Below are 13,379 nucleotides of genomic sequence, written 5' to 3' on the forward strand. Positions count from 1 at the left end.
AAATAAACATTATAGAGCGCTTCGTTGCACACACGTAATGCATTCAATATGCAGTTGGTGGTCGATCAAACCCCAATAGACCTCCGTAATCAAACGAAACATTAGCTGCGGATCAAACGCATTAATTGACTCGTTTGTTATTCCTGTTGCGGTGATTTAAAATTGGCTATTTGGTTCCCTCAAAGAGCCTAATGTACGCAGCAACCGTGACGGGAGCATCGAGCGTCGACCTCGGCCTCACCGTGGGATCCCATCATTGTTACTTTTCACAATAACTGTACACCACTCCGTTTCGCGGTAGACCCATTTGGATCGAAACCATTTTAAGAACGTGCCCCGGTTGTAATCGTAGCGGCAATCTCGAGCAAATTGAATTTGGGAGCATGATCTGTGAAGCCACCGTCTGAATATTTGCTTCGGAATTTGGTCACAGTTCAATGCAGAAATAGAAGTGATCACGCACGACCGCCGCGTCAAATTGAGAGTGTGAAACAGACAAATGAATGCTTAAATGCTTCATCTTCGAAACAAATGAACGTTCCAAATTGAAATACTTCATTCTTTTTTATGGCCAGTCAGGTTCCATCACATCAATTTTACAGTTCATATTTTTTAACAAAGTATCGCTGTTATTGAATTACGTAGCCTTGAATTACGTACCTATTACAATTTCGGCAGTTCTCGACAACTTGTGCCATTTTTTGTCAAAAAAGTTGTAAAAATCAACTTCTTTCACGTCTACGATGTAACTTTGGTGATTAAGCAAGGAAAGGTATCCAGGTGTCGCCAACGGTGCAATCATTTAGCCGGGCCGATCCGATCCGACCCGGATTATAAATCGGTGCCGTAAACACCATCAAAAGTTTAAAATTGGAAGCCGACGGAAGCATTAGCTGAACTGTTGACAGCAACTCGAAACAAGTAGCGTGGAAAACGCCTCCCATTTTCACTTTGATCAAATAATGTGACGTCACTACCACCATGTTTACGCCTTCCGCGCAACCGTTGAAATGGTACACGTTATATTTAAACTGGGGTAAACAAACCGTTAAAATAAAATTCTAATTCTGCAATATCTGATGGTTGATATAACAGTTGATCGTTCTTTTCGTCGCTCAAACCGTTTGAAATAAATATTTAATGAACGGTGTTACAATTTTCTTTGGAAAAGTCAGCAAAGTTCAGGGGTTGTCGAATGGCGTGACGTGACAAATCAATTATACAGACGATCTCGATGTCTAAAGAAATCGATTAACGGAGTTATAAATGTAAAATTTATATTCCGTGGCTTTTACGACTGAATTAACTCAATAAAATCTCTTTAGACGCACCAGTTTTGTAGTAAGTTAATTGGCGTAATTACAGGTTTATTAAGCTCCATCCGGCAAGTATACAAGCTGAAAAATATATTAATTCACCCAATGATCTTTTAGAAATTAGCAGGAAAAGTGTGTGTTATTTTTACTGCTAGAATACCCATCTTATAATCATTATAATAACGAATATCCGCCGTACAAATTGCTGTAAGATTGTAACACCAATCATTTATGTTGATATGAATAATTCTATTCGTAATCCAATGATTTGATATGTAAATTACATGCGAGGCAACGCTGTCAGTCATTTTGAAACGGAACAAATATTGAAATGAGGTAAAAAAGCGTAATTATGAAGATTACGCGGGCACGTCTGTACCCCAAGCACGAAAAAGTCTCGTTATCGTAGAGCTGTTATTGTCATGACAACGGATTGTTTGCTGTCACAAGAGATAATAATATTTTTATTCGTTTGCGTAAATAATGAAAAAAAAAACAATGAAAACAAATGAAAAACGGTTTAGTATATTTTCTCGTTTAATTATGAAAATTAATAACTAAATTGTTTTCTCTTTTAACAGCAAACAATCCGTTGTAATGACCATTAATAAAGCTCTACGATTACACGATTACGAGTTCTTCGTACTTGGAGACTGTAATTTTACGGATTTTGTGTATCGAATGGCTGTGTTGTGGGGTTTCTAGTCCGGGACCGACAATGCTAATCCTTATGACATTTGTCATCAAAGTCAAAGTCAAAGTCAAAGTCAAAGTCAAAATTTCTTTATTTGTTTGGACTAATAAATAGTTCTTACAAATCGTCATTTTGCTCTTAAGGAGCCTCGATCATCAAGGAGCCATCGATATTTTAGTGTACTCGTGTAACTATTAGGAATCCGTATTGGAATAGTTTTAACGCACCAAAACTACTTATTTCTAAACTCAGTATAGTTGTTGCAATTCACAAAGGCGAGTGAGCTTTACATGTGAGGTTAGGGTTGCCAGGCGTCCGGATAAAGCCGGACATAGTTAGGCTTTTTGATTGCGTGTCCGGCCAAAATAACCGATGTCCGGCCGGCCGGTTAGAAGATGAACCTTTCAGAAGTCTGAAATATGCTCTTAAGCCCGGGAATGAATGAAAAGCATTTTATTGCAAAAGAAAGTAAAACTACGAATTTATGAAATAGTCGAGACAGCAGATCAGCCTATACATTTAGCATTGCAAAATCGCTCCTATCACAAGTGTATGTATAAAGTGCTCTAATGTATAACTGGATGTGCAGTACACAAATAACCCTGCAAATAATCCCATAATTCCCGTGCTGGCTCATTAAAACTGGTGGAATGAATGAAAGACAAATTCTACTCTCGTTGCTACAATCCTGAAATTTGGGCATTCATACCGGATTTTAGCTTTGTAACTAAACTATAAACCCAAATAACGAGTATAAGCTGTATCAATACGCCGGTTTTATGTTTTGAATATGACTGGCAGCCAAATAAAGGCCAACGATTCCTGATAAAATTTCAGCTCAATTATTCTAACTAAGCCTAGGTGCGCAAACCACAGACTTTTTGTCGACCGATAGTGGGACCCCATTCTAATTTGTATGAAGAATCGGCCGATACCAAATCGGTGTCATGTGTGCACTCTCATACATCTCCATACTGATTAAAAGCCCAACTCAAATATCGTCCAACTAAAAGTTGGTGCTCTGCGCTTAGGCTTAAAGTGCTTTTTAAAAGACGACATACAGAAAATAGTTTAATTTATATGTAACAAATTGGTTTGGAATGATATATGTAACGTTATTTGTTATATGTAACAAATGATGGTTGGTGGTAACTTTATTTACCAGATATCTCTGCTGTGAAACCCAATATAGTATGTTATCTGTCAGCTAAATTCTTAATTGACTATCAGGAACTTTGTCAGCATGTGGTGAAAGAGTTAAAGGCTATACGATGCTAAACACTAATGAAAGAGTTATTTATTTTTTAACAGTTGCATAAGCTTGACATGAAACATCTGTCTTTAAAGCGATCCTTGTTGCGTTGTATTTAGGTCACAATATTTAAGAGGGCAGAGCATAATATTACAAGATTCTAGAATGTACTTACTTCTTTTGTTTTTTGGTACCGTCTTTTTATACATTGGACATTTTCGTTAATGTTTTGTTAATATCTGAGCAATGTTAGGCTTTATTGTTATGAAAGATAAACCCTACACTTCACACATTACTTTAAAAAAAACGTTTTTATGAGTTTCAATTCATAATTAGAAAACAAGAAAGTAGAGTCTTTTCATGCAACAATAATAGGAGTTATTATCTGAACTATTTATTTATTATATCGAAGATGTAATTTTGAACACAAAAGAAAGTTAACATGAACAAGAACATTGCAGGTACTATTAATAAGTTATCTAATAAGTAATTATTTACTGGAGAAATCTTTGTTGTATCGTTGTACCTGACCAAACCTTGTTACACTTCTGACCCTATCTCTACGTAACAGAGCTCATTATAGCATACCGTTCTGAATGGCCAGGCGGAGTAATTAATTATAATGAAACATTAGGTAAGTTTTCGTATAAAAAGTAGCCATTTCTTTTGTAGCAAGAGTAGATTAATTATAAGGTATTATTCATAATTTAATTTTACGGAGAGACCTGTATACATTTCAATTTAGATACTTCCTTCTACTGTTATTTTGGAATTGCCCATTATTCATACTACGAGTGTAGAAAGGTAGCAATATTATAGACATTTTCAAATTGTAATTTTATTTTTATTACACTTCATTCAATAGTTTCTTACCTACGTCATCGTTCAGAGTTCTTTCTTTTAAATTTTCATTGTATTTCAGGAGTTTCACTGCTCCAAAGAACTCAACCTTCTTAGAATCCCGCAAAGATATAAACCAGTACTGGCCACTTTCATTCTCATCTTCCAGCAATTTAAAAAGAAAACTGTTTCCATCTTTTTTAAATGAAGCAATATATTCTAAATTCAAACGTTTAAACGCCGAATTTTGCTGTACGTGCACCGTTGCAATGGCGTCGCCGTCGATGATTGGTTTGTGATGGGAAGTAAATTGCTTCGATGCGGTCCCCGTTCGCATTGGGCAAACTGTTGGCCCTATTCAACCTGCCGAAATTTGGTATTGATTTTGTTTTGTGGTCTGTTTAGAACAGTAATAGGTCATCTCGGTGAAATGGGTTGAAAATAGAGTTGCTACCTAGTTTTCAATATTACGAATAGTCGAGGTGTCTGATAGAAATAGCTTTTCAGCGAGAACTTATTGTGCTACTGTTTGCTGTAATTGTCAGTTTACTTTACTAAAACATATCGCACCCTTAATAATATAGGGGCACAACTCAAAATTTTTGGTTTTTTACTTTTTGTACTAGAGAGGCATATTTTCGTCAGTTCTACAAGATGGCTTTCACAGAAATCGAAAACAATGATCAGATTAAAGAGTTCTACATTTTGTGCCCCTTCCATACTTTCATCTATCTTCCCGCTAGAAGGGCTGAATCAGAGACATGCCGATATTTGTCGAATCCGGCCCCCGCGACTGTGGTCCAATTTGGAGTTGTGCCTTTGTGTGACAAACTTTTAAGTAAGTGTTAGTGAGCTAAGTCTAATTAATTCCATATATTTCTAATAATATGTTACATTTTCATTTTTATTACATTGATAAAGTCCCGTTAATCATAGAAAATTATAAAATATAACTTTAACTTTAGTTAGGCGGACCATGGATGGGTGTTTGTATTTAAATTTATAACTCTCCTATAAAAGTAATTTGCTTCTTGGTATTAATTTTCATACCTATTGGTTGATTAGGAGCCTATAGAATGTTTTATCGCGATGCTAAGAAATAAAGCGGTGGTTACTCTTATACTGAATTGGCTATAAGCTACTATACCGCACAATAACTGTCCCCAATGTTATTGGGCGTAAATCAATATAAAAATCGAATAATACACTTATTTTTAAATATTAGAGAGCAATATTAGGGAATATGCCATATAAAACAATTCAGCCTAAGGATTAGATGGGCACAAGTACAAGTAATACCCAAAATCACAACAACAGAAATAGTAAAATAAAAGCCTAACTTTGAAATATTTTTTTAAACAATTTTTTTACATACTTATAATCAATATTTTCAAAAATGTCTCATGACAAATTATATAACAGATACCAGTGATGAAGTATGCTTAATTTGAAAGTTGTAGCTGATAAAATAAAGATTTTAGAGCCAATTATGTAAAAAACCGCGATCCGCCGATTGGTTTTTTGGCTTTTCCCAAAAAACTGCATTTTGGAGTTGTGCCCATTCATTATTAAGGGTGCGATATAAGTATTCAGCATATTTAGCATTGATCTTGAAAAACCCTAATGACTCTAATACAAACCCGTAAAATGTAGCAAAATTGATGAATTTAAAGAGCAACCATATAAAGTTTAATAGACACAAAGTAAAATTGACAAAAGTGCTTTAACTATGTTTTCATTTAAAAAATCTTGTATCGTAATATGAACGTGTACCTACCCGCCGTCTAACTACGAAGAAAAATTGCAAATACGCAAGCTGATGCATCGGTCTGATGACGCGGATCCTATCAAGCCGTTAAATTTAAAATAGCAACGAACATGACATGATAGCGTGGGCGTGGGACAGTAAAAATTAAAACCTACAATCTACATCTAATAACAAAACCGTGTAAAGGTCTCAGGGGACGAGTGTCAGCACTTAAGCTTAACAGTATTATCTCATTTCAAACATGATAAAAGATAAGCCTACTAACGCTTCATAAAACGCACTACAAAATCTAAAACTACGTCACGCGGGTTAACAATAACAGTGAAATACTCAATCACCTGCCATCGGCAGCCTAGGCTCTACGATTTTGAACTTCGAACGCGTAATTATTTAACGATAGTTTGACAGCGACGGCGAATTTGAATTTAGAACACACGACGTTCTTTTTTGGATTTTTTACTTACTGTCCGTAATTAAGAGCTCATCGACAAAGTATTTAGAATGTTGCTAAATTGTCTAAGCTTTTTATAAACGTTTCCAAGGCAGAGTTAAAAATAAGTAAAACCAAACCGAGAAGTTCGAAACTTTTTCTGAACAACGCAAACGAAGTAATTAATACGGCTTTAAACGAAAACATTGTTCAACAACGTTGATATAAACCACTAGACATTCCGTAACGGGGTTTTCTCGTGTTCATTAAGGAGAGAGGGGTGTCTACATGGTCCCATTGTTTTCCGTCAGATAGTAACGATATTGCTGCACCATTTGCTGTTTCCGAGATAAAGGTGCGTTGTACGGATACAGTTTGTAATGGAGGCATTATTTTAGCATGACATTACCACTGAATGACGGTTGGAGGAACACCCAGTTGAAATTCATTGACGTCATATAGATAACCCTGTTGAGGATTTGGATTCTATTGCAGTTGATTTGAATTTCTACATTTGAATGCGTTCGAAATTCAAATAGAATGTCAGCTTTTAAAATTTGTAAACAGCCAGCAAAAAGTCATGCGCGCACAAAGAAAAAAATCAGCGCATTTAAACATAGCGCAAAGGCATCAAACGTGCAGCTTAGGTCACGTCGAATGTAAAAGGAATTATAAAACCAGATAATTCTAGAAAGAACCAGATTTTAAAATTCTCAACCGGGTATTAAAATCGGGAATGGGAGCGAAGAGAGAGCTTCCTAGAGCTAGTAATTGCGTTTATCGGAGCGGTAAATGAGCGTTGCAATCTTTAATCAGTTCGCTCTTTTTTTAATTCACTCAGAGGTCTGTTTATCTCGTTGTCTTTGCCTTTGTTGTCTATAATTTGGTGTTACTTCAAAATACGAAAAAGTTTCTTTTGTTTGAGGAAGATTGGAGCCATTATTAAGAGTTTGCTTGGATTAAATAGGGTAAAATTTCACCTGAAAATATCTATGTTGAATTTTCACTACAGAAATTCATAGCAATAACACTGGTGAAGAATGTTTTTAATTTATGTTATCTTCCATCGCCGTTACTCGTCATAAAGGGGTGCAAGAAAAAATATCGCACCATATCTACCCCAAATAACTGACAATTCTTAATCCATTTAAAAATTTCCATTAAAAATTAACAAACAAACCAGTCCTCTTTCTGTCAAATAGATTATCTGTGTATCTTAAAAATGCATAAAAAAAACATAAATACTGTAACAAAGTATGTAGAACGTACTTAATCATCTTCATAATAAGCCCAGTTTCACCTAAAATCGTGAGAGATTTCAAAACGTTATCATCTTAACAACTTCGCATTCTTAGTTGTTATTAACAAAACTTATTGTTTACAATTCGGGCTAATAATGGGTTGCTAAGAAACGGCCATTGTTTCGTCTAGAGAAGAAATATTATCCATTCTTTCTTGGTGGAAGTAGGTGAACCATTTGAATCGAGTGTTTAAGGGTTATTCTTGTCTATAGCTAAATTAGATGGCGATACATTGTTTCTTTCTAAGACAAAGGAAAGGATAGAGCGGACGTTGCAATATCCTACTACGAAGAAAGAACTGCATTCAGTCACCTAGTAATGTAACATAAACTTCAGCTATACGTACTTTTTGAAATTATTACAAATCAGAATTACGAATGAACAAATCTTTTTCGACTTCACCATTTTACAAATAATAACGAAAAACGAATGAAAAGAAAATCTTTTTCGGCTAGTTCATAGCTATCCTAGCGAAAAGCCGTATCACTAACCAAAGAATTTCCCACCAATTCTACATTTCTACCAAAGAAATTCCCGCCGATTTTTTCGCGTTCCCTACTAAGCAGTTCATTACCGTAGGCCGTACAGTAATGGTATTCAGGAGGAGCGTGGTGCATGCGAAATTAGCACTGCACCATTTTTGTTGAGCACAATGATGCAATCCCGGCCTCGCTCGCTTTGTAAGGGAAATGCGCGATTGTACTGAATGAAGGATTCGAAGCTTGGAGCTTCTATGGCCAGAAGTGTTGGCGCGTGAAACGTGATTCATGCGTGACGCTTTTGTTTTGTTGACGTATTAATTGATACGTTAGATGCTGGCCAGTTTGCGGAAAAAAGGAAAAAGTTGATGTTATCATTAAAAGAAAAACTACTCGCATAAAAATTTCAAATTTCGAACGCCATCTTTAAAATATTTATGAAGAAAGATCTTAACTTATTTACGTTACGAGTATGAATGGAAACATTGTCAATGTTTAATTTACACGTTAAGCCCAAATTCATTAGCGCCGAAGCAATATCGATTACAATAGGCGTAACAATAATCGATTATTCATAATGTCACACGCGTTGGGCGCGTCGAATTCGATGTTGCATTGCCCAATGTGAGGCGACTTGCGTCACGCCTTTGTAATGTCAGCCATGGGAGTGAACCTGAGCCTTCATCCTCTTATGAGCGAAGATAGCGTTAAGACAATGCCTTTGAGTGTCCCTTGTACAAGTTCACAGGAAGATGCAGTGAACAGTACAAGCGTAAATTGATTGTGATTTACCAGACTTGCAATTACCTAGAGTTGCAAGTTAAATGCCTCAGTACTAAACTAATAAACTGCTAAAAACCACAACAACTCCGAACAGCAAGACCAAATTTAAAACTTCGAAAATGGAATAAGGTGCATTCGAATTTCGCGATCGGCGAATCGGAATAGAATCCCAGAACTACTTCAGGGAATTAGTTTTCGTTCTCTTGGGCACGCCGCTTAGCGCCGAAAGTTGCCGAATTAGGCGGTGCGAGTTGCTAACTGATTCTATACAACCAACATAGATTAGTAAAGTGGCAGAGTGTACATTTCAAGTTTAAAGAATATAATGCCTAGCTTGATAAATTTAAGTGTACCTATGCTATCGTATGCTTTCAATTAGATTGGACCCGTTGTCCGATTCTGCCATTAAAGGTCAACAGTACCCCTTAAGCTATGATCTGACCGTGTCGAGCCTATTACTTCCATACTAGAATAGCTTGGCCTTGCATCAGCTGATCAACGACTCTAAATTGGCACGTGGGATAATAACGTCAGCATTTAGCCAGTACTGCAAGCCTTTGCCTTTATTTATCAGGTTCTCATGACCTGACAGATTGCCGATAACGTACTATATTTTATTTGACATCATTCGTCTCATTCTCTAAGCGAAAGTTAACACACTGTAATGCGTTACTCCAAAAAAACGTAAACGCACCTTAGTAACAGGTTGTCCACGACAGAAACAGTTATTTGGCATACTTTGTACGAAACTTTGAGAGAATGGTCCTAACAACATTACGTCTGACCGCAATGGGTCGTCTAAAATGCTTTCGTGATGGGTTCTGCTAATGCAAAGTAAATGGAGTAATTATTCATTTGTTTGTGTTAGATGCTTTCTTCTTCGTTTCTCGAGCAGGTGAAATGTTAATAATAAAAATAAATTGCTTTAATGTCGTCGAAATATTTTTTACGTTTAGATTTCTTTGCTTCATTTGTTTCCATTTTTAAAAAGTAAGCTCTGGTTATGTAAAAAACAACAGGTGTACAGTCTACAAGTTGTTAAACCCTTGTTAATGACTCGATACGTTTCCGAATCTGACAGAACGTCAGTCACCGATAATATGCTCAGGGCTTTAGGGTGTTCCCGTAAACGTGTGACGAATCACTAACGGCATTGTAGGTACAGACAACAGCACATACGACTAAACTTGTGGCATCTTATGTCGTTGTAATAGGTGTCATTTTTCAACGAAAATGGTATAGTTTGATGTGCTGTTGGCTGACAGTCGTATTGTCAAACGTCTTTAATTTTTTTATCGTTACATACAATAGTAATCACACATTTCTGACTGTACATAGTGGTAGTTTAGCCTTGGTTTAATGTACTCGTACACGTTAGTAGTAGCCATGACATCACCTTTGAGGATGTTTTGTGGTGCCGGGGGTAATTAGACAAGCTTTTTCTTATATTGATGGCCACACAAGGCCGAAACTAGCAACTACTGGCTATATTCTACTATGTATTAGGCAGTACGAGTCATATAAGAATAGACTAGACTAAGACTACGAAACTTTATGCTAAATGTTGTCGACATTGCTGTTTGCTTTCAGCTCAAGTTAAAGTTCTCTAAAACGCTCGATAACTCCTCTTTAGCGCTGCAAAGCTTTTAACACTTGATACTTAAACGACGACTAAGTATCCATCAATACCTCTCACTTAACAGCAAGGATTTTGCTAAGTATTTATTTGTTAATCCCAACTAATATTATAAATGCGAAAGTAACTCTGTCTGTCTGTCTGTCTGTTACGCTTTCCCGCTTAAACCTCGCAACCGATTTTGATGAAATTTGGCATAGAGATAGTTTGAGTCCCGGGAAAGAACATAGGATAGTTTTTATCCCTGTTTTTGAAACAGGGACGCGCGCGATAAAGTTTTTCTGTGACAGACAAAATTCCACGCGGGCGAAGCCGCGGGCGGAAAGCTAGTAAATTAATAGTTAAAAAGTTGTGTCGCTTGGTACAAAAAATGATTGTTTACTATCCTTATTAAAACATTTTAGCTTATTTGTAGAATCTAAAAATATAAACAAAAGCCAAACAACAAACACGCTTTCAACGTTAATTAGGTACCTACATTGTATGTAATATAATGATAGTAACAAAAACAAACACCTCTTAAGTGTTACACTGATAATACTTGTAACGGAACGGGGCGCGGCAGCGAAAGCGAGTATAGTGATGCGGCAAATTCTTAGTCCGGCATAATGCTGAGTTAATTAGAGATACGGACGTAAGCATTGTAGGCATGTATTGTTCAGGGATGGTGCGTAAACAAAGAGGAACATCTGCAGTAGGTTTATTCTTTGGTTAGATTGGGGTTTTGAAAAAGGAATGTCCTTTCATAGAAAGTTACTGAGCTGAGATAGTGCGTAAAGCATGAATATGAATGAATCAGTTTAATCCAGCATTGGTAAAATAGGGCAATGGATAATTTAAACAAGTGTTATTATTTTTATCAATCAAATATTGAAACAAAACTATGCATTCACTGTTGCCTTTTCATCCAAAATTAATTTTGTATGTTACCTAAATAACACAAACATGTTCGTTTTTGTTTACATAAACACCACAATATTACTATTTATTCGATTGTATCAATACTGCCCGATATCCATATCGATTGTATATGCCTTTGTGAGGTAATGATATCATCGACAGCACATAAATAATATTATCAGTAGGTAATATATGGAACTGAGGTCAACATTCGATAGTATCGGTAAAATCGATGCAGGGCACTGCTGTAAGTTATGGTAGTATCGACTGACAATCAGTTTCCGTCAACAGTAGGAGGGCTACTTAACGATGTACGTATACAAAGGTGAAAAACTAGAAAGAATTTCTATTCTATTTCAAACTAACGTTTACAAGTTACTGGCATAGCTGAACAGTCTTTGTTACATTTCTAAATGCATGTCAACTTTTTGTACTTGGACGTTCGAAATTTAAAACAAAAGAAACGCGCTAACGGTTCCGAGAACGGCGGTTGTAATCACCTGTCACAGGCGTGATTTTCTTTTTTTTCCGTAATTTTCATGCAAACTAAAAAATAAAAGCACTGGCAGGTTGAAAAAAAAGTTTTAAAATCATTTAGCCGATTGCTTTTCGATTGCAAGCGTCAAATGGTTTTATAGAAAAAAAGCTATTGCTATCGAGGCCGAATTCAATCAGTTCATATAAATTGTATGTGGAATTGCGATGGATGCAGAACTAGCTATTAATTCGCTGTGGCCATGGACCGAGACAAACTGACGTATTGATGCTCCGAAACGCGTATCGGCGTAAAAATATGTTACTGACTGATAACGGATTGTATTTTAAAACATGCAAATTTCTGATAAAAGTACGAACATGCCGATATCATTAATTATTACAAATTGAGCTTATTTGCCATGGTACCTATAGGTTGTTAGTTACATTGTATAAAAACAATGGTCATCATCAACAATGAAATTGAATTTTACCAACCGTGTAAAGATACACATTAGTTTTCATTTTACGTTTATACAAATAAAATGGTAATAGCACTAATAGTCCATAGAAATCGGACTTAGCAACCGTAACGCAAACGCAACGCTCGCGTGCGAAAAGACGATTTTCACATGGTGTGAAAATTTCCACCATTCGGCCGTTTCATTTGCATTCCATTGCATGGGAATCCTGTAGCAATTCCTTTGCCAGTCCCATCATTAGTGTTTTGTTGAATAATTTTAAAAAGTTTCGCAACATCGAAAAAAGTTCAAGCCTGGCTGGAACAGAAAAACTAGCACACAGGATTTTTACTTTCCGTAACATTATGTATTTTATTCATATGATTTATTGACTTCCTCCACTATTTTCTTTTTGTAATAAACTAAATTATGAGTTCAAAAACTAAAGCTTGAATCGAACTAACAAGCCACACAAAACATTGCATCTCTTAATCAAAAACCGAAACTATTGTAATAGCACTTCATACTAAGTATTTGTATTCAAGCAAATCATTTGAATTCGTTCTATATTGCGGTAGGATTAATAACAAAACTACGTTCATAGTTGAAATAATCTGCATAGCTTCGGGCTAGTGGAATTGAAATCGTATTGCAAGTTAGAGATGTAACAGTGCAAATTTTGATATCGATACGAGAACAATCGGATCGGGATTCGATACCATCTATCGATTAATTATTTTTAATGGAAACCTTACACTATTAATACACAGCTACGGAAGGCCTGTTTCCTGTTCTTGTAAGCAGTAAGCATTTTTTCCTTATGTTAGAAGTATGTGTTTACTATACAAATTGAAACAGTACAGCAGTTTAGATATTTATATTTGCACTTCATACTTAATTAGGTACTTAACTGAGTTGAATAACACCTAAATACGAGTAATAAGTGAACGCAGTTATCGTAAAATATCGTATTCTACACTATCATTACCGTTGTTAAGAGCGTTTACGCGAAGCGCGGCGTTTCAAGGGGATTATTGGAAATGAT

The 13,379-nt window shown here is 36.0% G+C and overlaps 1 protein-coding gene across 4 annotated transcripts in view; it reads right to left on the bottom strand.

Annotated features, from left to right (window-relative positions):
• RapGAP1 (Rap GTPase activating protein 1) overlaps positions 1-13,379 on the bottom strand; it is a 111,710-nt gene that overhangs the window by 33,104 nt on the left and 65,227 nt on the right. The gene's annotated exons all lie outside the window — the stretch shown is intronic.

The sequence above is a fragment of the Ostrinia furnacalis genome, unplaced genomic scaffold, assembly GCF_004193835.3.
Source record: "Ostrinia furnacalis isolate ACB-3 unplaced genomic scaffold, ASM419383v2 OfSCF0780, whole genome shotgun sequence".
NCBI classification, from domain to species: Eukaryota; Metazoa; Arthropoda; class Insecta; order Lepidoptera; family Crambidae; genus Ostrinia; species Ostrinia furnacalis.